Raw genomic sequence first — 16,560 nt, forward strand, 5'->3', positions numbered from 1 at the left:
ACCTGCTTAAATTGGATTACTAAACTATACAAACAGCAAAATATTTCTTAATTTTACATGTCAGACCTTTTGATTATGTCACTTTCAGTTTTGGCTACATAACAGATTTAGCCCATTCCTATTTGACACTTACTCCAACGCAAATGCCCTTAAACATTGTTTGTCCAAATGCATGCAATGTCACCTGCTGTCTCCTATGATGGGACCAATAAATGTCTAGTGTTTGCCTGAAATCTCCTGTCTTTGCTGAAATCCTATAACAGCATCAAGATGTCTTACAATTGTAATACATTTATGTTGATGGTTTTTGATGCTGGTACAAAGAACTATAGACAATGTGAAGTTGATGTCCTACATTGGTAATTATTGGGGAATGGGGTGCCATCTTGTGAGATTCATCCTACCATTCATTTGGTAAATTGGACTCTATATTAATGGATTGTGAATGACTCTAAGAAGCATGGCCATGGTAGGTCATTGCTGCCATCATAGTAGGTGAGTAGAGCAGTACTGCCTTTGTGTGTACTCCAATAAGCAGGTCTTGCACTGTGCTACTGCAAAACAGTTTTTTGATCATTATCAATGATCCAAATACTGTTGCATACATGTCATTTCAAGTTCTTCACCTGAAAACTTGACATCTCATGGTCGGCCTTAATAAGCAACAGTAGTGCATCATCTGCAAATTTTTACCACCTGAAAGGTATTAGTTAATGTAGTCAGCTTAGATAAAAAATTGGAAGCAACTAGTTCTCCATCTCTGAATCCTTTAAACACAGACAAACAAAGGAGGCATCAACACAAATAGAGCCACAAGCAACCAAAGCTTTCTATCTGATGTCTCCGTCTACAAGTGTGGATCCCGGTCTGGTGTTTCATTAGGTTGCAGGACAAGCTACCAAACAAAAATCCTGCAGCAGTTTTGACAGCTACATAGCTAATTAGCTTTTCAGCTGTATCACAGTGAGCAGCTTTAGAGCTTTAAAATGTCAGCATCAGTCAGCAAGTGTGGTCCTTATTCTTCAACATCTCTTATCAGGATCTATGCTACAGTTTGTTTACAATGCATGTCTGAGCCCCTGCCAACTTAACTATTAATTAAACATAAAAGAACATTTCGAATGTACCTCCGTACCGCTTATCCCGTTTGAGGTTACTGAGGGTTTAAAGCCTATCCCTGCTTTCATTGGAGAGGAGGTCTGGAAAGGTCTCCAGTCTATTCCAGGGTCTTCTGATGTACCCACAATACAGGCCTTTTATTTCATATTATACAAATATAGTACACAAACATAATAAAATGTATGCAAGTACCAAGTTCAACCAAATGAATCATATGCAAATTATGAAATATTGTTCAGGGCACTGAGCAACATAACATTCATCCCTTTATAAATGCTTTTCTAACAATAAATTTTACATTTCACTAACCTTGGTCTTCTTTTCCTTTCGGCTGCTCCCTTTCAGGGGTCGCCACAGCGAATCATGTGCCTCCATCTAACTCTGTCCTCTGCATCCTCTTCACTCACACCAACTAACTTCATGTCCTCCCTCACTACATCCATAAATCACTAACATCTAACTATCATTTCACTAACCTTGGTGGTATGCTGTAAAATGGTCTGACTAAAAGGCATGAAGAAAGCACTGTGAATTAGGTGTACCGTAACAGTGCCTGGATGGCCTGTGTGCACAGTGGCAACATAAAGGAGGAAACCAGGAAACACACACAGTGATTCCATATACAGTAGTAATCCGCCATGCAGCAGAACAGGTTTACTACTATGCTAAACTGACAGTGATCTGGTCCAATGGGTACTGCTGTGCAGGGCTGTTCCAACATCACAGTGTGGTTCAAATCATTACAGCATATTTTGTTTTACATTCATGTAGAATAGGCAGCACGGTGGTGGAGTGGTTAGCGTTGCCACTTTACCGCCAACCGGTTTGACTCTACCTGCCAACTGTGCCCTTTCTGTTTGGAGTTTGCATGTTTTCCCTTTGCTTGCGTGGGTGTCCACAAACCAAAGACATGCATGATAGTTCAAATGGTGACTCTTAATTGCTTGCAGGACAAAATCCTTAGTTCTTATAGTTATATTATGTAAAAGACATTTAGAAATATAGTCTAATATAGTCTTTGTAGATTTGTCATATTGCTGTCAACACTACTTCGGTGTGTACTAGACACACTAACAATGTGTTCGCATTGTGCCAGTTTCTGAGGTTGAAATCTATATAAATATTAGGCCAAACACAAAAATAATTGCAGAGTTGATGTGATTGCATACACAATGGAAAGTCCCAAGCAGATGCAGATTCATCAGCTCTTTAGTAGAGTACAGTGTCAACAGAACACAAGTGGGTTTCTGGTTTGCAAAAAAAAAAGAAATAAGACAGATCAAAAGTCTTCTCTTGTGATGGGGTATTGGTGAAGAGGCATTCCAGGTAATAATGAACACACCTTCTCTTTCCCTGACAATTCAAGTGTTTGCAGCGGATGACATTGATGTCGACGAGGGCGTTTGTGTTTCTAGTTTCAGAAGTGGTGCTAATTAACCTTGACAGAGCACCTGAAACTGATGATGGTGTTTATACTAACATCCTCTTTTCTCCCTCCTCCACACAGCACTAACTGACACCTCTGTTGTTTCACTGAAGAATGGACTAAAATATCTTGAGTAGATGCTTGTTTGCCTCCTTTTTTTTTGACATGATGCTTTTTAACTCAGAGTTGTAATAGATTATTTTTGCAATAGGTGATAGATATTACAAGCTTACAAAAAATGCCAAGTTATCTTTTAAATATATAACTGGCATTTCTCTGTACCTAATGCTCTAATGCTGAACGTAAGAAAGTAGAACAAGTTTCAGTGCCAACATAAGCAACATCAAGACAAAACACAAAATGCAGTTTAATTAGAGTAAATGCAAATTATTACAATATTTCTTTAGCCCTACAAAAGACATGTAACTAAAATTCTGTGGTAAAAAAAATGGAAGGAGCAAAGATAGGAGATAGGGGGCAGTTTTACTGATGAGGGCAAATTAGAGTGAGCAGAGGAGGAAGATTTAGGAGAGCACAGGATGATTCTGTGAGGAGAGTGGGAGCTGAGGCTATTAGACATGCTTCAGTCTTATCGTGGGGTATAAAGCTGATATTTTTGAAGTGGAGGTGAGGTAGCCTTTTATCAGCCCATTAGAGAAGCATTAGGTTCTCTTAATTAACTCATACTGTGCAGTTTTGACCATTTTATCGGATTTAATTAGTGTTTCATCTCTTAATATATGCTGATAATATCTTGAATATTCAGTATACAAGGGCCAAACAAATTATCATGTCATCAGTCATCATGATTCATGTTGCACATGAGATAAGATACTTTTACTACTACTGAACACAGTAATTTGGGAACCATTTTAAGTAATTAACATTGATAATCATTTTAATTAATACCTGCACAAATCCTCTTATAACGGATATTAGTACATATTTATTCATAGTTTTAATATAAACATCGGTGGTATAAATCAAGTATCCTGTCAAACCCAGTCTTCTAAACATTATATATTGTAGCGACCATAATGACAAAAAAGAGAAAAAAACAAAACAAATATGCTTTCTGTTGATATTATTAATATGTTGAATATAAATGTAAAACAACACTCTGCACTTATTTTCTCTTGTAGTTTGTGTTTCTTTCAAGTATTTAAAAGTTTTACCACATAGGGGCAGACTTATGCCTAATCATGCCTGACCGACAACTGCATTTACTTCTTCATGGCTTTGCAACTCAGGTGGACGAGTATCTAACAAAGACCACACACCAAAACACTGGAAGAGCAACATAGTCTGTCTGGTCCACTGCAGTAAAGAGTGTACAGAGCTGTTCACTGCAGCAACCCAACAACCTCTACTCAGAATGATGGCCCAGCACAGGCAAAGGAACAACTCAGGACATCAGCAGGACACTCGTTTGATAATGACAATGTACATATTTTGAACAGAGACGATAACTAGAATGAGTGACAAATACATGAAGGCATAAATGTTCATTTTGAGAATCCTTCACTCAGCAAACAAGAAAGCATCAGACACAATATCTCTCCCATTTTCCATGCTGCCCTTTCATGCATCCCCAGATTAAGACCACTTTACACATCCACTAAGAAGACCACACGTAACAATCCCTTTCTAGGGAGAAAAGGGACAGGCTAAGTAATTTTCCACCTCAGAACGTTCCAATATCATTGGGATTTGAATAAAGCAGCACTGCAACAACATGTCATATATAAATATTATGGGGGCCTGGTGGCTTAGTGGTAGAGCCTTTGGTTTGGATGCAGAAGGCTGCAGGATGGAATCAGACCCTGCCAGGTGTGGCCCCGCCCAGCCACCAAGGACCACCCTGGTGCCAGTCCCAGGCCAGATAAAATGGGAGGGTTGGGAGGACAAGTAAAAAGCCTTTGATCACAATATGAAAATATTACAAAAAAAAATATGTGTGAACTACTATACAGGTATAACTGGTTACTTATCTTCTTTTCACTTTTCTGTTCTTCTTTCTGGTCTCTTTTTTCGCCCGGTTCAATCTGGGTTCCCGATATATCAGCTTGTTTGAATCCTTATAATCCTACCAATAAACTCCTTGATTCGATGCACACCTCTGCACAATGCGTTTTTGAGATTTGGGAGGTGTGCACGTCAGGGTCTCTGTGAGACTCTATGACATATAGTTAACGATAGTTTCCTTGTCTGCATAGGTCTGCATTGAGATTTACATGCATTGACGGAGAATTACAACTTGCGCCTTAAGAAGACAGTCGTCCAGTTGACGGGTTAGTCTAAACGGTCACTCAGTGGGCTAAGCACTGACACCTTGAACAATGAGTTAGGGGGCTTTCTTCCTTAAGTCTCAGGCCTGCACTCTGCCTTTCAGGGCCTGAGTGAGGTTTGTGCCACGCATTGAGGTGGGAGGGGTGACTGGGATTTTTGAAAGCTGAGAGTGCTACGACTGATTCAGAGATGATATTCAGCAGAATAAAGGCAGACAGCCGTAACATCACCTGACAAACTGAATCAGCTTATCAGTGACCCAAACACTGCTTTAGACTATGCAGTGCGAGTCCATGTTGCTGAAATTTGGTTGTCACTTGTTTTGCTCTTGAACAAGCATGAAGGGTGACAAGGCAGTTTAACATAAAGCAGGTCATAGAAATAAATGGTGTCAAGCACCGTTTTTGAAGGATGATAGCAACATTAATGTTATTCTACAGATGCTGCCATTTATTTACTATCACATCATAATGGAGAAGCTTAAGAAATAATACAGTTTGGTTATTTGGTATTAAAATGCATGCCACATTCAAACAATGTACATTATTTTTAGAGTATGATTAAGAAAAGTCGGACAGTAAATGAAATCAACTGAGTGCAAGAGAAAACTCAGATCCTTCATTGATTTCAGCATTCAATTTTCATCAGTCCTGAGTGACAAACGTAGACGAACTGGAAGGTGATTTAGGCCTAGCATTAGTGATTTGAAGGCTTGAGCCAGCAGACTAGTTCACAGGGGATGCAACTCAATACCTGGATGGTCTACTGGAGATTGTGTGCACTCTGTGTGGTGTGGAAAATGCTCACATTATCCGTGAAACATAATCAGAAGGATTTTAGCCTGGGAACGCTCAGAATTTCACAGGCAATTTTCAGATTGATCCACTCAGCTGCAATCGCTGCTCAGGCTCTTTAGGGATAAGAGGACCTGACTGAAAGAATATGACTGAAAAATACATGAAATCCTGTCTGCAGCAAATTTCATTGCCCTGAGCGGGAAAATGTAGAGTTCTCTCATCCCTGTGGCTTTTAATAAATCTGTAACTTTATGTTATAAGGCTGAGCAATCACGGTATCAACACAAAGGTGGTTTAAGGTGGTCTTTAATAATGTTTGTTAAGTAATACTGCACAACACAGTGTGAGTTCCATTAAACACTGATTAGGAGATTTATAATGACATTCCTTCATTAGATTTCATAACATTCATAACACCTAGCACAGTCTTTTAATATTATATATTTATGAAAACTGTGCTACCAAGATAAATATCTGTCAAGAGATAAGGCAGAACTGGCTTCATATGGACATGGATGAATTACTGAAGGAGCTCTACCGCTCTGGTAGAGGTCCCAAAGGCCTGAGAGGGCAGGGGGTTCATGGATGAGAGTGTCTGCTGTTTCTTGTTGGAAAGAGCTTAGTTAAAAGTCAAAAATGATCTCAAGGAAATTAACAACAGAAAATACAAAATGGCTTCACAATGATCTAAAACTATTCAAAAGAGGTTCAAAGTTAGCAAAAACAAGGCAGTAAAGGCCATAAAGCCACACAAAATTATTGAAAACAGGCACAAAACAGACACAAAATGAAAACAGACCCCAAACTGACGCCCATCTCAGCTTCATTCCTTACTGGGAGCCCTGGTCACTTTTTCCTAAAAGTCATGACAGTAATTTTACTGTCAGACCTTGAGCGTAACATTTAAATGCTGCTTGATGTACTGTCCAGCCTCATGCATATATGTAACACTGCTGCCTTCATTCATCTATTAAAGTAATGGCTTGCTATCATTCAAACAATGATCACTTTTACTTTAATGTTTCTCATGGCTTCATGCAACAACTGTAAGGGAGAAATCTGCAGTATGGGTGCAATGTTTGCCATATTTACTTGTGGCTTCCGTGTTTCTAAGGATGCTGCACTGTAATATAAACTAAAATCACTGTGTTAGATCTGGTGTTTTTTAAGCATGAAACCATCAATGTGCTGTTTAGTCTTTCAATAATGTATTGGTTTTTCTGTCCAAGCAAATGCTGAAATATGCTGATAGGAAACAGTTTGCAGATATATTGCAGATGAGTACTCTACTATACTATATATAAGTATATTTATTGTAAAAAAGAACAAAGTATCTTCTGTTGGGCGTTTCTTTTTCTGTTGTTAATAAATGCTTCAGTCTAAGCTACATTCTGCCTCCCATATGAGTGGTATTTCTTAGACTGGGTTAAGAGTAAGCGATTAAATTAAAAATAATAAAAGCTGTAAAATGTTTAATTGTTCAGTTATGATCACTAAAAGGTTAGTTGTACTGTAGCTCTGAGTTGGTGTCTGTACTACCCTTGTTCAATGGTGCTTCCCTTAATCTTCATACTTTTAATGATAGTACACAAGAGGGTAGACTATGTCTTTTACCATGACTGTGTCCTAAAAGATCATAATGAAATTACAGAAATAAATAAATGCAGAAATAATCTAGGTGATCACATCACTTTAACCAGGACTTAGTCTTACTAGTTAAATAGTACTGTAGTTGAAATCGCTACACCAATACCACAGCAAAGAACAACAAAAATGTGGGATGCATTCACGCTTTCTTCTACTGGCTCTTTTATTTCAGATTGATTGTCTGTTCGTGGGCTGGAAGGTGATGCATGGCTGCTCTCTGCGGATGAAAGGGGCGTCTGCTGTCAATGCCTTTCAAGTCAGGCATCTATTATTTGTAAGGACATCTTTGGATTGGCTTGAAGACTGATGAATCCCACACGGGCCTCACTGCTCTGATAGATCTCACACATTTATGGGCTATAATCTCTCCTAGGTGGAGTAGGTGGCTCCAGGGACTCATGCTCAACTCTGTTGTACAAAAAAATTTGTATAAACTAAGATGACTCATCAAACTGTTACCTCCAGCATACACTGGGGCGGTTTGCAGGCGAGACATGAGAGTAAGCACCTCTAAGGCTTTTTTCTGCTGCAAAAAGGTGGATTGCTCTCTGCTGGTTGGGAATGAGTTGATGTCCCAAGTTTAGTTTAAGTAAGGATTAAATGGCTAAGACAGGGCTCTCAATTTAGCGTTCGATCTATGGTCATGAGCTCTTGGAAGTGACCAAAAGAATAAGATTGCAAACACAAGCAGCCAAAATGGGCTTTTTCTGTAGGAGAGCTGGGCTCAGCCTAACAGATGAGATACAGAGTTTGGAGACTTGGGTGATTTGGGCATCCGACCAAGATGTGTACAAGGAGCAGAGACACCAGGCCAGATATAGGATAAATTTAATAGATGTCCCCTGGCTTGGGTTTTGTCAAAACAACTGGACTGGGATGGACGACTGCCTTGCTGAAGCTGCTGCCATTTACCAACAGTACCTATCTGCAAGCAAAACTATAGGAGTGATGTTATATACTACAATGAATAAATGTACTTGTCAACATGTCAATGATATGTAAAAATATAAAAAATATATAAACAATGAACATAAAGGTAATATAGGATGCAAAAAGGAGAGCTACAGCACATTTAATAGAAATTAATCAACTTAAACTATATAGTATAATAATGTTGGGCAAAGTGAGGGGGGGTAAGGGAAGAGAGGCATTATAGCTTTATACTTTAAGACTGAGATGGCTGAATAAGAAATGTGCTCTTCAACTCTCTCTGTAGAATCAGGTGGAGTGAATTTGTTCAGTATGCATAGGCTCATCAGGTAGCTATTTAAAGTCTTTAGCCAAATGTCCAATGTGCATAAATGCTTTTTGGAGAACATAAAATAATGACAATTCTGTATACTCGACTATATACTGTACTTGTATGAGTTTCCTCTGTGCCCTCTGGTTTCCTACCACAGTCCATAAACATGCATGTTTGTTTAATTGGTGACTCTAAATTTGCCCATAGCTGCTGACAGCTGCTTACAGGCTCCAGCCCCTTCCAATCCTAAACAGGATAAGCGGTTACAAATAGAGGATGGATGTTTTTTGGAACCACTTTAAGAGTTACTTCTAGCATAATCTTGCAAAAAACCTTTGCCTGTGTACCAAACCAGGTCTGGGGACAGTTTTATCAATACATTCCCCATGGACACTGCATACTTAAGACTCCTGTATCTCATGATGCAATGTGGGGAATTCCCCTAGTCGGTAACACAAATCTACTTTCAACCAGGACATTATGTGTCTGCTTTGTCAGATTTCCTTTATCGACAGCAGCACTCACTCACAGAAATTATTTGAATCATACCTAAAACTGCGGACCGTCTGTGTCAATACCCATTATGGTAATAAGCTTACCTGTGTGACAAACATACACATAGTTTTTTGGAACATCTGCTTCAAGGAAATGTCTTTAACATTCTGGCCATGTGAATTGTCAATAGTTTAATTATGATGGACATACCCATTTCAAAAACATCAGGCTACATCATCCTCTGATTTAATTGTGATGTATTGCGGTACTCCATGTCTTCAGCAGCTGCAGAGCTGGAGCTGGTTTGCTAATATGTTGACAAGGATGGATATTTATGTATAAATGTTTATGCACTATTAGAGTTGAGGTCGAGGGGGTATTGCAATTTTCAATGTCAAGGGGTTAATACAGTGAACATCTGATTTTTCCTATAGAATGCCTTGGTTTTTATAAAATTAAATACAAAATTTAGACATTAACCCCTTAATAGCTCCTTAAGGCAATTAAAAACTCAGTGTTTTAGGAAGCAGGTTTTGGCAAACCACCTCTGCCTCAAGACCATTTGGTACTTTTCCTTAGTTTGAGGCTTTTTTTATCTACATCCTAAAGAAGGCTGCAGTTAGCTTCTGCAATCAGAAATAATGTCTCTTTACCATTCATCCTGTGGTCTGCCCTGCCAATCAGAGGGAATGCACCGAGGGTCCATTCCAGCTCAACAAGCTTGATCCCTCATGCGGGTTATAGTCTGTTGTCTGATCCAAAACCATTAGATAATTAAACCAGATCAAAAATAAATACCATCCAAAATAGGACTGAATATAGAAAGTTTAAGGATATTTAATTAATTATCTCTATAATTTCAGCTTTCTTATCTCTAAGGCAGTATAATATATGTAGCTTCCCGGGTGACCCCCTGTGGCTGCCCACTGCTCCCCCCCAGGGGGGTGGCTTAAATGCAGAGAAAGAATTTCAATGTAACATGTATGTTCAATGCACCAAGGGTCCATTCAAGCTCAACAAGCTTGATCCTTCATGCGGGTTATAGTCTGTTGTCTGATCCAAAACCATTAGATAATTAAACCAGATCAAAAATAAATACCATCCTAAATAGGACTGAATGTAGAATGTTTAAGGACATTTAATTAATTTCAGCTTCTTATCTCTAAGGCAGTATAATATATGTAGCTTCCCGGGTGACCCCTGTGGCTGCCCCCTGCTCCCCCCCCCCCCCCCCCCAGGGGGGTGGCTTAAATGCAGAGAAAGAATTTCAATGTTACTTATGTTCATTAGCATGTGCTCAATGATGACAATAAAGATTCTTAAACTCCACGTGTCCAGGAGGAACACGAAACAAATCACTGGTTCATGAACCTTCTAAACAAATTGAACCACAGTTTCCCCTTTATAAAAACTGAATTTTTATTCAGCTACACATAGATGATGGTAATGGAACCACAACCCTGGGGTTCATATACCTTAACTGGAGTGTTTCTCATTGGGCTAAACTCTATGCTTGGGAATTAGAGTTTAACTTTGTTTATGGTAAGGTGTAGCAGGAAGAACTGGTTGGGGTCAAGAATAAGGTTAACGGTCCAAGTTAAGGTGAGACCAGTTTGCTCACTGAGGAACAAAGTGATATCATGCTGCCAACTACCATAGGAAACAACCCAACAGGTGGAAGTTGTAGTTGTTGTCGGGTGTAAAGCATCACATGCAAGCTTCAAATTGTTAATCATGGTGTACTTCGTCTTGTAAACAGAAGGCTCCCTCCCCAGGTATATCCTCATAGACTTTGTGCCGTTTTGTTGTGTTTGAGCCGTGCACAGATTGTCAGTTTGTGTCTTTGTGTTTCTGGCAGTTCTTACCTGCACTGTGTTGTCTCTGTGCCATAGGTTCACTCATGGGCTCAGCCCACTAATCACAGCCTCCACGTTTCTCCCTCCCACAACAGCAGAAACAGACGGCCTGGAGAAAACAGGATGACAACCCACCTTTAGCTCAAACATGCTGTGTCACATAAAAACAAGTTACAAAGTCTGACGTCTGGGCTCTAACAGTCAACCTGCAAAACACGCAGACAGTGTTAGCACATGGCCTTACAATCTTACTGACTTAGTATAATAGTGTTATAAATAAAGTATAATATTGTTATTTATGATATTTCGGCATTCATGTGCACTTTTTGAACTTGAGTTTTAATGTCTTCCTTAGACCAAAGTTAAGTTAAATATCTTGTCTTTTTGTCTCCCCAGGTGCTCCCACACCTCAGTTTGTTTTTCAGTTGTTAAGAGTAAAGAAAGCGTCAGGCTTCTGTAATTGGTTCAAAGGCCAGAACCATCTAAAGTGTTCCCTCACCTAAAATGAACTGAACCAATGGTTCAGTTTAATCAGGACCAAGACCAGGTCAAAAGCATTTGTCTTCTTGCACTTTGCACATGAATTAACTCTTAAGTGCACAACTACTGAAACTTAGAAGCAAAAGCAACATTTTCACCCATTTTCTTTTTGTCTGGTTGGATAAAATATTTCATCTTAAGTAAAAAAAAAAAACGGATTCTAAAAGAAATATACATGTAAAAACACTCTACTTAGTTAGTGTCTGCAGTCTTTTGCCCACATGTCTTAATGATTAGAAACCTGGTTACATGTATACAGTGCATCCTGGCACTTAAATTTTTCCATATTTATGTTACAGTCTTATTACAAAATGTTCAAATTCATTATTTTCCTCAGAATTCTACAAACAATACCCCATAATGAAAACATGAAAGAAGTTTGAAATCTTTAGACTGTATTAAAAATAAACAACAACAAAAAAAATCACGTGTACATAAGCGTTCATGGACTTTGCCATGAGACTCAAAATTGTGCTCTGTTGCTTCCTGTTTCCACTGATCATCTTTAAGATGTTTCTACAACTTGATTGGAGTCCATCTGTGGGAAATTCAGTTGATTGGACATGATTTAGAAAAGCATACACTTATAAGGTCACACATGACAAACCAAGTCATGAAGTCCAAGGAATTGTCTGTATACCTCAGGACACAGGAGAAAGTATTGTATCGAGGCACAGATCTTGGGAAGGGTACAGAAACATTTCAGCAGGATTGACGGTCCCAATGAGCACAGTGGCCCTCATCATCTGTAAATGGAAGAAGTTTGGAACCACCAGGACTCTTCCTAGAGCGGGCCGTTTGGCCAAACTGAGTGATCAATAGGGAAGGGCCTTAGTCAGGGAGTAACTAAGATCCCTTAGTGTTACAGTGTTTTTCTATGGAGAGAGGAGAACCTTCCATAGCAACCATCTCTGCAGCAATTGCAAATATAAAAAAAAAAAAACTTCTTTCACGTTGTCATGATCTATTTTGGATTAAGGCTGTAACATAATAAAATATGAAAAAAGTTAAGTGCTGGGTATACTTTCTGGATGCACTGTTCATGGCAGAGAAGCCAGTGTTCTCTAGAAACGCTGGCTTGGGAATGCAGGTTTCTATGATCCCCTACTCTGAAAAAGGAAACCAGATTACTTTTTTAGGTGGAACTTAAGAAATCAACTTTCTTAAGAAAACTGTTTTAATTCAGGTTACTTAAGTGCATTTAAACACTAGGGAATTCCAGAAACCACCTTTTCCCAGACTGAGTACAAGTACAAGCATTTGAGTACTCACAAATATGGATTTCTGATACAAGTATTATAAGTGATATAAGTGTTTTGGTTTATGTTTGAGTTGCTGCATAGTATAACCCTCATCAATCCAATGCATCAAGAAAATCCCAGGAGAACAGGAATTCTCATGCCTACAGTCACAAATGGGGCAACTGCAGCGCAGGACGGTAGAGTGGTCATCCACCAAACCCGCAGTTTGGTGTATACACAGTTGTTGGTTCGATGCCCGGCATCCAGTCACATGTCGAATTGTCCTTGAGCAAGACACTGATCGCCAACTTAGTTGCAATTTGTGAGTGTGAATGAGTGAATGAGAAGCAATGTAAAGCGTTTTGAGTGCCAATAGGTAGAAAAGCTATATAAGTGCAGACCATTTAAATGTTAAACATTTTTAAATTAATGAGAAACATGAGTCTGACTGTTAACAACTAGATCTTAAGACTTTAGCACAGAAGAGCTTGCATTAGGTTTTATTTTGTTTTCATCAATTATCTTTAAACAGCTCTAAACCACAGACATTTTTCAAACCTTCACCTACTTACAGAGGTTAACGTGATATCGGGCTCAGAATGAGAGACGTTTTACAAGTAAGTATAAGTACACAAAGCCAGGATCAGGCCCAACGCCCGATTCTGGTATGGGCACTGGGACATCCCTGAAACACAAGGAATAAAAGCGAGAACATTCCCCCCACATGCCCTGCAGAAACTTGTTATAATCAAATTTTATATGGTACATACAGAAAGTTTTACATAACTCTGGTTCCTCTACACTCTGCACACAGTGAAAATGAAATTTGTTGTTTAGTTTGAATAGCTTCTTGTCTAGACGGCTAATTTACACATTTTATCCACCTTTCCATTATCCTTCTCCACTCCACCTAGAGTTGGGTTCGGGATAAGTCTCCAGGCTATCTCGGGGCCAACACAGAGAGACATACACAGACAGACAACCAGTTGCACTGTTGTTATGTCTCATCGGTTATCGAAACCCAACCCTTGCAATATCTGAGTTCACAGATGATTTTGACCAATGGATACCCTCGAAAGGAATCGGCTACTAATAATTTTTTCTCTCACAGCACTCTGGTCTGGGACCCAGAAATGAATAGTGTATTTGGATAAGGTGTAGTTTGTTCTTTCAAAAGCTTTGTGGCTTTGATGAATTCACACAGTGAAGAACAGAACAAGCAGTCCTTTTGTCAATATCTGTAAATCCTTGAGTTAGAGGATAAGCCGACACGATGCACTAACATGGCAGCCTCATCCCACAATCATTTACAGAATTTGAATAGGATACAAGTATTCATCCAGCTGCAGCAGCTGAGTGATCACACCCTTTCCTTTTTTCAGTGCAATTTTGTTCCTGTCAGTTCTGAAATAGACAGATCAATATTTGCTATCTCAAGGTGGTTAAAACTGAGACATGTGGGAAACAGCTTCCAGGTGCAGTGTGGGTACAGGATAAATCTTCAACACAGGAAAGGTATAAAAAAAACAAAACAATAACCATCCATATTACAGTAAGAGACACATATAAACAATGCGCAGAGGACTTCTGTATTTAAACTAGAACTCTGTTAACTATGCATGAGCTCAAAATGAGTTTAGTTCCTGTCTGGGATATGATGGAAGCTCAGTGTTGTCTACATTGAAGCATGATAATCATGTACTTAACCACACAGCTCCAAAGTCGGCAAGAATGTTGTTTTATTTAGGGCCAAATGACTGTGGATATTCATTCAAACATTTAGTGAAAGTACACCATGTGAGAATCTAGCGGGGAAACCTGTCTTTGGCAGAACTGCTAACAACTCACAAACATCTGAAACTGGTGCAAAGGAAACCCAGTTAGATACTGGTTTTTTCGTCACATGTCAAAAAGGTTGTAAACCTCTGGTTTATTGTTAGAAATGCGGTAGATTTTATACACTTGTCATACATCCTTCCTAATCGAAAGTAGCTACTGTAGTACCTAGAGCCGTCAGATAAATGGAGTGGATTGTATTTCCTTTTTCAAATTTGGAAATACTTAATAGTTAATATCAACCACAAACTATGTGCAATACACTCCAGATCTACTCTTAAACTGAATACAAACTGAGAAAAGAAATGGATGCAACCTGACTCAGACTGTAGCACTTGTATCACACCAGCTCACTATCATAATGCCTAATCTTCTGCTAATAGCTGCAGTTATTAAAGCAAAGGTTCTGGCCTTCAGGATGCCTTTTCAGAAGATATATCCAATATATCCGGGGGGGGGGCTAAAATCAACAGTCCTTCCTCTGTGCATACCTGAATGTATTAAAACGGGAAAGTGTTATTAAACCTATACAAATGGTAAATTGTAAATAGTCTGCACTTATGTAGCGCTTTTTCTACCTATTGGTACTCAAAGGGCTTTACACTGCTTCTCATTCACCCATTCACATTCCAACAAGTAACCCATTAAGGAATTATCTGGTTATTATCATTGGTTAAATTGGTCTCAGGCAGGAAAAAGAAACTAAACACGGGAAATGGGTGATTTGTTTTTGAATCACTGTGAGGGAAAATGTGCTATGCATCATGGAATAATGGCACAAATGGCAGCTTTTCATAATAGTGGTGATCACATGGGCAATAAACCACAGCACAATTCTGCAACACAATTATGAAGGCACCACAAAAAAACAAAAACCAATTTAAACTTTGTGAAGAGGACATGGTCCCAACTAACTATTTAACAAAGTCCTGTCAATTGGGTCAAGTTTGTCCTGAGTTTGTTTGGAAATGGACACAATCACCAAAAGGGGTTGGTTGGTTTGGCTCATACCCAAGTGCAATTGCTATATTTAACTGAACCAGACTAAACAAGGCAGGTTTTAAAACACCCCACTTTAGGAAAACCTTTCTTTGGAAGATATCTACTTGATTTGAAGTCAGACTGCTTAAACCCTATATTAGCTTTCGGTAGATACTTTATTAATCCACAAAGGGACATTTTTTTGTTGCAGTAGCTGTTACATATAATAATCGAGTATATATACAATGTAATAAAATGTCAATAATCAATTGAGATACATGATTAAATGCATCTTTGCACACGACAAGAACTGCGGATGTTGGTTCCTAATGTTTCCACAGAAAAGCCTTTAGAGAAGGATCTATACAGAGAAATTAACTATGAACAGAAGCAAATGATTACAACAAGTAAAACCCATTTCAGTGTTCATACAGGAACCTGATTGTTGTTTTAGGCATTCATGAAGAATTATGAACTTATCAAATATCCTTGTTGGAGGTTAGAAAATAAAAAAAAAAATACTTCTTTTTATATAATCCAGCAGCGCAAACTGTAGCCTCTAAAATTAGACACATATCTGACACAAAACTGAACCTTATCTCTAGCATGTAGACTGGTGTACTGGTGAGGCGGTGAACTGTATCCACGTTTCATCATGATTTCATTCATCATGATGCTTCTGACAGGTTTATTTTAACTTGACATCAAATCAATAATGTGGCAAAGATTCAGGCCTGCTGCGTTATATATATGTATCAGAGTAGCGGTGAAATTCAGAATGTGTTCTCTCTAATCTCTCTAATTGGTAAAATAATTTCTTAGTAAAACAGGGGATCAGAGGTTTATTCCATTTATTAAAAAGGCTCCATAGAGAATATCTGGCCATCTGCATTAGTAATTAGTTTTCATATAATGGTTCATATAATGGCAATGGTTTTACCAAATCCATGATGTGATTTCTTCAGATATGTTTGTGCCAACGTGTTTAGCGTGTCTCCTGCCATTCAGCAACAGCTGAATAAAGAGCAAAGGAGCTTTACATTAGCTATTAATAAGGGCCACAACCATTATGTTAAGTATATTGCCCTCT

At 38.7% G+C, this 16,560-nt stretch overlaps 1 protein-coding gene across 2 annotated transcripts in view; it reads right to left on the minus strand.

Moving 5' to 3' along the window:
• The window catches only part of lrfn2b (leucine rich repeat and fibronectin type III domain containing 2b), a 156,533-nt gene that overhangs the window by 55,581 nt on the left and 84,392 nt on the right, over window positions 1-16,560 (minus strand). For both annotated transcript variants that reach the window (XM_067482721.1, XM_067482722.1), the window contains exon 3: window positions 10,882-10,981. The gene's annotated coding sequence lies outside the window, so the exon portion shown is untranslated. The remainder of the gene's footprint in view (window positions 1-10,881; window positions 10,982-16,560) is intronic.

The sequence above is a fragment of the Channa argus genome, chromosome 17, assembly GCF_033026475.1.
Source record: "Channa argus isolate prfri chromosome 17, Channa argus male v1.0, whole genome shotgun sequence".
Classification (NCBI taxonomy): Eukaryota; Metazoa; Chordata; class Actinopteri; order Anabantiformes; family Channidae; genus Channa; species Channa argus.